We start from the raw sequence: 9227 nt of genomic DNA, 5'->3' as shown, positions 1-9227 counted from the left end.
ATGCAAAGGTAGAAGTTTTGTAACAAGGAAGGGAGTAATAATTCTACAGGCTAGGAGCAGAGGCCTCTGGGACCATCAACGGAGAAGAGCCGAGAGCAGGACCCTACCCAGAGAAACAGAGATGCCTGAGATAGAGACAGAGATGATGACATGGAGTGATGAAGTGACTGAGGACTTTGGACCCAGAGAGGGAAAGGGACTGTGGGCCGAAACTGGGGGGAGGAGGGGGAAGTATAAGGGGAGGGTTTCTGGGATATACCCTTTGGGTGGTTGATGATGCATGGAGGGGATTGGAACCATGGCAATGAGATGATATACAATGGAAGGAACGTAAAACTAAAGTTTCCCATGTGAACTATCATATAATTCACAATAAAACATTTTAAAAAAAGAAATATTATAAAAATTAGATATTTATGTGCAAAATATTAAACTCAACCTATATACTTCAAAAAAAAAAAAAAAAGAGCAAAGTTGCACCTGATCAAAACATGGTATTTTCAATGATCTCATACGCATGTGAAAGTTGGATAATGAATAACAAGGACCATAGAAGATTCGATGCATTGGAATGATGATGTTGGTGAAAAATATTGAAAATATCAAGGGCTTCTAGAAGAACAAACAAATCTGTCATGGAATCAGTTATAGCCAGAATTCTCCTTAGAAGTGAGAAATGAGAGACTTCTTCTCTCATACTTTGGACATATTATCAGGAGGGACCAGTCTCTGGAGAAGGACATCATGCTTGAAAAAGAGGAAGGACCCCACCCCCCAATGAGATGGATTAACACAGTAGCAGCAGCAATTGTGAGGATGGCACAGGACAGGGCAGTGTTTCATTCGCTTGTGCATGAGATCTCCATGAGTCAGAAGTGACTCGATGGCACCTAATAACAAGGCATTTTGCTCATTGGCCTTCTGGAGGAATAATACCATCACTTATTATGAGAGTATTTTGAAAAAAAGGAGTCAAAACTGTAGCAGAAATGCACCCAGGAAAGCTTCACCAGAGTCCTTCTCTATCAAGACCATGCTCCTGCTCATTCCTCTCATCAAACAAGGACAATTTTGAGAGTTTCGATGGGAAATCACTAGGCAGCCACCTGACAATCCTGATTTGACTCCTTCTGACTTCCTTTTGTTTCTTAATCTTAACAAGTATTTCAAGGGCACCCATTTATCTTCGGTTAATAATAGATGACATTGACATGGTTAAATTTCCAACATCCTCCATTTTTTGAATATTTAGTGGTGATTATGCATCTACTCTACTAGGATAAAGGAGCTCTGGTAGTGTAGTGGCTACGAATCGGGCTGCGAACCGCAAGGTTAGCAGTTCGAAACTACCAGCTGCTCCGTGGGAGAAAGATGAGGCGCTCTGCTCCCGTAAAGATTAACAGCCTCAGAAACCCTGTGCAGGGTCGCTATGAGTCAGAAGTGACTCCACGGCACATAACAACAACAACAACACTAGGATAGGAGTTCTAGTGTGGCACCATAGGATAAGTACTCAACCATAAGGGGTCGGTTTGAACCGCAAAGTCGGTTCAAACTCACCAGCAACTCTTCAGGAACCCTATACAGCGTCACAATGAGTCGGAACCAACTTGGTAGCACTTAATAACAATACTAAGATAAGCACTAGACCTCAAGATTGGTTTGAACCACATGTCGGTGTTTCAAGCTCACCAGCTGCTCCTCATAAACCCTATACACTTAACCACAACAAAAATATGACTGGTATCCTTGATCACTGAAGTGTCTTGACTCCTGGAGTTTATGATGAGAAATAAAAGTTTGTATTTAAAATGTCTATCTTAATCATTTTTCAAAGTGTCTTCACTCTCCTGGAGTTTATGATGAGAAATAAATGTTTATATTTAAAATTTTTATCTTAAGCCATTTTTCCATGAACTTCTTGAAGTATCCTCATATCATCTCAGAGTCACAAATAGTTTTATACCAGGAAATACACGTAGCAACACACAGACTGGGGGAGTGGTATGACTGGCAACACTGAGAAAAAGAAGGAAGCTCTGGAAATAATAGAGATCCTCCCTTCTACAGGGAAAAAAATAATTTGATTAAATACTCCTGTTAACATTAAACACACACACCTAAACTGTTCATCAGAAAGAAATGTGTTCAGCCAGGACACATCTTAGAAATGTCAAGTTTAATAAACAAACAGATAATGTTTCCAAAACACTATCCTTGATTGGTTTTGAGTGTATTGACGTTTAAGGACAAAAATGTGAGGTGCTGGTCAAGAGAACCACCTAACTATGGTAGCTATGTAAATACTCATTTGACATATTCTTGGAGGGAGAATATGACCTTACACCTTTTAGCTCTGAGCCAGAAAGAAGGAAATAATTGAGTTACAGCCTCATAAAAAAAACTGGAATCCTCCCAGCCTGGTGTGGTAGCCCCAAGGAATGAGAAAGAGGACAAAAACAGAAGTTAATTTTAGCAGTTTCACATCCATTTATTTGATAAAATAAGAAGCCTCATTTGCAATGTGATAGAGAAAAATCGACACTCTGGGAATGTCCTCTGAACCATGAAGGTTTTTCAGTTATTTTCAAAGAAAAACATGCCCAAGATCTCATTCCATTTTCTTTTGACTTTTCTTTCTCTCTCCTGCCTTGGAAACTCTAAGCTCCTTCCCTTAGGGCCTGTGAGGCTTCCTAGGGCTCTTTCTGTTCTTAAACAGAAGAAGAAAAGCAAATGATAACTGAAGCTCCCTTTGTAGAGGTCAGGCAGCTGTTTTTCTATGGAGTAAAGCAAATGCCAAGGTCACCTTCTTTCTGTCACTATTTAATGCAGATCTTAAAGATATTTGAGTATTTGGTAGTCATTTTATACATCTACTGGAATGACAAATTTTATCAGAAAGGGCAACAAAAGAACCAAATATATAACTAGAGTACCAGCTGGCACAGAATCCCAGCCCTGACTGTGGGGACCAACAGAAATAGCTAGCACAAAGGCCCCAGCTCCTTTCCCCTCATGCCCATCTGTGCCTGAATACTGGCAGCAGCCACTGGCCTTTGACTTGAATAACCACAACTGGACACCTATCATAATTTGTCAATAAGTTAACAGTTCTCTTTTTGTGCATGGTATAACAAATGTTCAAAGAAAACAACGTGTCTATATTTTTGTGACTTGATCTTAACTTCCTCATCAGTCCTAAAATTGTTGAGTAGCAACAGGGGATATATTCAAATGAACTCTGTCCTTCCTCTGTGTCAACATCTCTCAGAGTCCTCAGTCGTCCTGTGACTATAGGGCTGGTCTGGCTCGGCATGCTGTCTTGATGTCATGGCATGTGGGGCAGTGGGCCATCCAACTATGATTACTTGATTAGTCAGGGCCCAAAGCACTCACTGGCTGATTTGGCCTCACCTCAACTCCCAAAGGCACAATAACAAAACTCAAACCTCACTGCTATCAAGTTGACTCCAATTCATAGTGACCCTATATAGCACAATGTTGCTGTTTTTGTTGTTAAGTGCTGTTGAGTTGATTCCAACTCATAGTGTTTCTGTATAGGGTTTCTGAGGAGCAGCTGGTGAGTTTCAACTGCCAGCCTTGTGGTTCAAACCAACCTTTTCAGTCCAGTGCTTATCCTATAGCACCACCCAAGGCCAGCACAATAGAACCCTCCAAACCTCATCCAGGGAGCTAAAGAGAGGTTATGGCTGAGGCCTAAAGGGTTCTTTAGGCCTCAGGGCCAGGTTGTAGGCTCCTGGCCTCAGCCTTACCTCTTCCTTCATGCACACCCAATGGACACCAACAGGACTCTCTTCCACATCCCTCACAAGGCCAGGGACCACTGTGAATTTCTTATGCACCAGGTGGGAAGTAAAGGACACTGGAAGGCACTATTTCAGGCCTCCTTGATGTCTAGCCATGTCTTGATCACCACAGCAGATCACGGATACTGGAGCCATTCTGCACAGCAGTCTCCTTCATAGGCCTCACTGATTCTCATCTCTCCCATCAACCTAGTCACCAGCCCCCAAGGAGTCAGGCCTGCAGTGAAGAGTCACAACACTCCGGTGTGGCCTCTGGCTTCTCTGTTCTGCTTCATTTTCCCACTAACTCCCTAACCTGAGACCTAACTTCCAGCCAGGCAAGGGCTAGTGACATCATCTCCTATTTATTTCTATTTACCCTCACCCCACCTACACTCTGGTATGACGCTGTGGGTTAATGCGCCAGACTGCAAATCCATTTGAACTGCAAGGTCGTTGGTTCAAGCTCACCAGCTGCTCCTGGGAAACCCTTCACAGTGTTGCTATTGGTTGGAATCAACTTGACGTCATGTAACAACAACACCTACACTCTAGTAGCCATAATGATATGGCGGGGGGCTGGATTTCATTGCTCATTATCGGGATGTGGGGGTGGGGGGAGGGGAGGGAGGAGCAGGTGGAGCACAGGGCAGGGAAAAGACACAGGACAGTTTGGGTGCTAGGGAAGGGGGCAATACACAAGAAAGGAGCAGGGAATGGAAAAACAAAGCGGACGGGAAACCAATTGGGCAGGCTTGCAGGGTATACCCTTTGGTGGCTGATGATGCATGGAGGGGATTGTAACCATGGTTATGAAACGATAAAAGATAGGATGAATATAAAGCTAATATTCTCCCATGTAAACTATCACATAATTCACAATAAAACATTAAAGGGCTGCCAAAAGAATCAACAGATCTGAGTTGGAAGAAGTGCAGCCACAGTGTTCCTTGGAGACCAGGATGGCCAAACTTTGTCTCTCATACTGGACATATAGTCAGGAGGGACCAGTTGCTGGAGAAGGATATCATGTTTGGTAAGATGGAAGGTCAGAGAAAAAGAGGAAGACCCTCAGTGAGATGGACTGGCAATGTGGCAGCATGAATGGACTGAAGTGTGGCAACAATTTGAGGTTGGCCCAGAATCAGGCAGTGTTTCGTTCTGCTTTGCATAAGGTCACTATACCGAGTCAGTACCAACTCGATGGCACCTAACAACAACAATGCTTCTCTACCTTGTTTAATATAATAGTTTGTATTGATTTTCCCAATTTGCAGTATTTCAAATTGTATTTCATGCAACTCCATGTATGATAGGCATCTTTAATGATTCTTAAGAAGTACTCAATAAGGAACTCTGGTAGCGTAGTGGTTACAAATCGGGCTGCGAACCACAAGGTCAGCAGTTCGAAACTACCAGCTGTTCCGTGGGAGAAAGTTGGGGCTTTCTGCTCCCATAAAGATTTACAGCCTCGGAAACCCTGTACAGGGTTGCTATGAGTTGGAACCAACTCCACGGCACATAACAACAACAAGTACTCAATAGTATACTGTTTAATGTGTACATTTAAGCTCTTCCCTAAAGATCCTATTGAGAACCTGAAAGCTTTAAGGAAATAATGCAGAAAGGACACGACTTTATAAAGAGTAAAAACTACTTTTCCTTACATATACATTAACAAAGGTTAGAAAGGTTTACAACTACACACCTGGGAATCATAAAAATCTCTTCCTACTGGGTTTAAAAATTGTTTTAAGTATATCTCTTGAAGACTGCCATATGTGTATACAATAACTTTCAGAGAATGTTTTCTTTATGAAATAAAACCTAAAGAAGCTATCACCTCAGAAGTCTACATACAATTATGAAGTCTTCATTTAACTATTTTTTTTTCTACTTCAGAATGGTATCTGAAATGTCAGTCTTGATGGGTTTTAATTCCACGAGCCTCAGTTTCCTCATCTAGAATACAGTTTCCTCATGTTACCTGCATGGTAGAGTAACTGGGAAGATTAACTGAGACGATCCATGCAAACAAAACAGTATAGTGTCTGCCAACTTGTGATTGTCCAGTGAATCTTACTTAGCAAATAATTAAAAACCACATACAACTCTGCTAGAGTCTAGAAATCACACACATATGAACAAATGTGACAGTGAAAACACTACAGAGGTCTAACTAGAAGGCAAAAACCAAAGCTGGAGCTTTCTGTCTGTGTTTTGTCTGTCAGGCAGTCTCATTGGCTCTCATTAGCTTCTCTTTGGTACTTGTTCTCCTCCCCATACTCTGCCACCAGTTTGATGGCTATGCAAAAAGACACCTCTGGTGTAATAGATCGAGAATGCAAGAGCAAGTGCTACAATTAATTTGGCTGAGAACTAGGCATGGGAGATAAAATGTGGAGTATCTCACACCCTGAGGACCACAAACACTTTACATCTGTCTCTATTTATCCACATGTCAACTAATGAACCAAATGGCTCTAAGTCTTTTAATAAGAGCTAATCAGTTCCCACTAAAATTGTCATATTCCTATCATTTAAATCGATCTTCTATGTTGACTTTTAAATGAAAAGAAAGCATGTCTTGTTTTTTGTTTTTGTTTTTTTTAAAAAAAGAGACATATCAAAAAGATGGAGACAGCCTAAATGCCCACCAACAGGAGATTGGTTAAACAAACTTTGGTACATACACACAACAGAATATTACAAAATGTTGAATAATAATAATGAATCTGTGAAACACCTCACAACATGGTTGAACCTGGAGGACAGTATGCTGAGTGAAATTAGTCAATCACAAAAGGGCAAACATTGTATAAGACCAAAGAAACAATCTATAATGGTTACAGGGGAAAGGTGTGGAGGTTACTTATTCATTGGCTAGGAGTCTTTTTGCATAGCCATCAAACACGTGTGGCATTGTGGGATGATGCGCTGGACTGCAAGATCAGTTTGAACTGCAGTGTTGGCAGTTAGAGCCCACCAGCCACTCCCCAGTGACCCGATGCCGGGTCCCTATGGGTTGGAGCTGACTCCACAGCACTTAACAGTAACAAGAAGAGGATAGATATGTTAACATGGATGGTTATGTTGTTGTTAAGTGCCACTGAGTCAGTTCTAATCCACAGTGACCCTGGACTTTGCAGTCCAGTGCATTGACCTGCAGCACCACACCAGGACTTCAACATGGGTGGTAAGGCTGGCAATATACAACAAGAGGGAGGTTAGCAAAGGAAACATCAAGGGAGTGGGAGACACAGGGAGGAGTGCTAGAGTTAAAGTGAGTAGAGATAAATGCTGTTTACTGTTGGTACATGGAGGGGATTGTAATCATGTAATGAAGTAAAGTATATGATTTGTTGAATGTAAAACTGATGATCTGCTCTGTAAACCTTCACTCAAGTCACAATCAAATGTTTTAAAAAAAATTTTTTAATTTTAAAAAGAGGGTACAATCTTTACAGCAATGATCATTCACACCCCCTCCATACATAGAGTAGAGAGGGATGGGTAACTTGGACATTGGCTACCCAAAATGGAGGGGAGGGGGACCGGGGGCTACAAAGGCAAGAAATGACTGGCTTACAAGCTTTCAAATGGGCACCTAGATCCAGAGGGGGTGGAGGAAGATAGAATCTCCAATGAGTAGTATCCAATCTGTCTGGGCGGGACAGATGAAAGGAGATGCGGATAGGTCTCTTGTGATACAATAATGAATAATTGTTATCAGGACTGATTGTGAGGGCTGGAAATGTAAAGGTAGATGTTTTGTAGCAAAAGGAGGGGAGTGATTGACTTTGTAGTGTAGAAGCGTAAGTCCCTGGGACCATCAAGGGAGAAGAGCAGAGAGCAGGACCCTACCCAGAGAAGCAGTGACGCCAGAGATGGAGGCAGAGACAATGACATGGAGAGATGGAGCTGCTGCAGCGGGAGGTGGGGGGGGTGGGGGCAGGCTTGCAGGGTTTACCCTTTGGTTGAGTGATGATGCATGCAGGGAATTGTAACCATGGCAATGAAATGATATACGACTAATGTTCTCCCATGTAAACTATCACATAATAATGCACAATAAAACATTTTTTAAAAAACAAGTATTAGGAAGTTTCCCTTCCTCTTCTATATTCTGGAATAATTTGACTAGAATTGGTGACAGCTATTCCCTCTCACCAGTGAAGCCATCTGGGCCTGGACTTCTTTTGGTCGGGAGTTTTTTGATGACCTGATAAATTTCTTCTTTTGTTATGGGTCTGTTCTATTTTTCTTCTTCACTCTGTGTAAGTTTTGGTAGGTCATGTTTTTCTAAAAATACATCCATCTCTTCTAAGTTTTCGAATTTATTGGAGTACAACTCTTTATAGTATTCTGTTATTATCCTTTTGATTTCATTTGGTTCCGTTGTGACACTGCCCATATGGCTTATATTGCAAATTATTTGTGTCTTCTCCCTCTTTTCTTTTGTTAGGTTTGTTAGGTTTTTCAATTTTATTAACCTTTTCAAAGAACCAGCTATTATTTGTCCTGTTGATTTGTTCTATAGTTTTTCTGTTTTCCTTCTCATTTATTTCTGCTCTAATCTTTATTATTTGTTTTCTTTTGGTGGCTGTTGGTTCCCTCTGTTGGTCTGTTTCTAATTGTTGTAGTGGTATATTGTACTTTCATTCTCGTTTGTTTCTAAGAGCTTTATTAATTCACATTTCATTTCTTCTTTTACCTAGTCGCTTTTTAGCAGAGTGTTGTTCAGTTTCCATGTATTTGTCTTGGCTTCCTTGGTTTTTCTATTGTTGATTTCTAGTTTGATAACATTGTGGTCTGAAAAGATGCTCTGTAGTATTTTGATGTTTGTAAATTTATAGAGGCTTGCTTTGTCACCTAACACATGGTCAGTTCTGGAAAATGTTCCATGTGCACTGGAGAAGAAAGTATATTGTGCTGTTGTTGTGTTGAATGAACTGTACACATCTATGAGGTCAAGTTGGTTGATTGTGTTGTTTAGTTCCTCTGTAACTTTGTCAAGTTTCTTTCTGGCTGTTCTGTCCCTTTTTGAAAGTGGCATGTTAAAATCTCCCACTATAATTATAGATTTATCTATTTCTTTCTTCAATTATAGTAAGGTTTGCTTCATATATCTTGGGGCTTTTTCATTGGGAGCATAGATATTTATTATGGTTATGTAGTATTGCTCAATTGATACTTTGATCATGAGACAGTGTCTTTTTTTATCTCTTATGCTGGTTTTTTCTTAAAGTTTACTTTATCGGAGATTAGCATTGCCACTCCTGCTTGTTTATTGTTGCAGTTAGCTTGGCATATTTTTTTCCATCCTTTAACTTTTAGTTTGTTTTTGTCTTTGTGTAAGATGTGTCTCTTGCAGGCAGCATATTGAAGGGTCTTGTTTTCTTATCCATTCTGCCACTCTCT

At 40.8% G+C, this 9227-nt stretch overlaps 1 pseudogene; it reads right to left on the bottom strand.

The window, feature by feature from the left end:
- LOC102835172 overlaps positions 1-5799 on the bottom strand; it is a 16718-nt pseudogene extending 10919 nt beyond the window's left edge.
- Positions 5800-9227: the final 3428 nt, after the last annotated feature.

This window comes from Chrysochloris asiatica, unplaced genomic scaffold, assembly GCF_000296735.1.
Source record: "Chrysochloris asiatica unplaced genomic scaffold, ChrAsi1.0 scaffold00039, whole genome shotgun sequence".
Classification (NCBI taxonomy): domain Eukaryota; kingdom Metazoa; phylum Chordata; class Mammalia; order Afrosoricida; family Chrysochloridae; genus Chrysochloris; species Chrysochloris asiatica.
The sequence above is the reverse complement of the archived record's forward strand: the minus strand, read 5'-3'. Positions and strand labels throughout refer to the sequence as shown.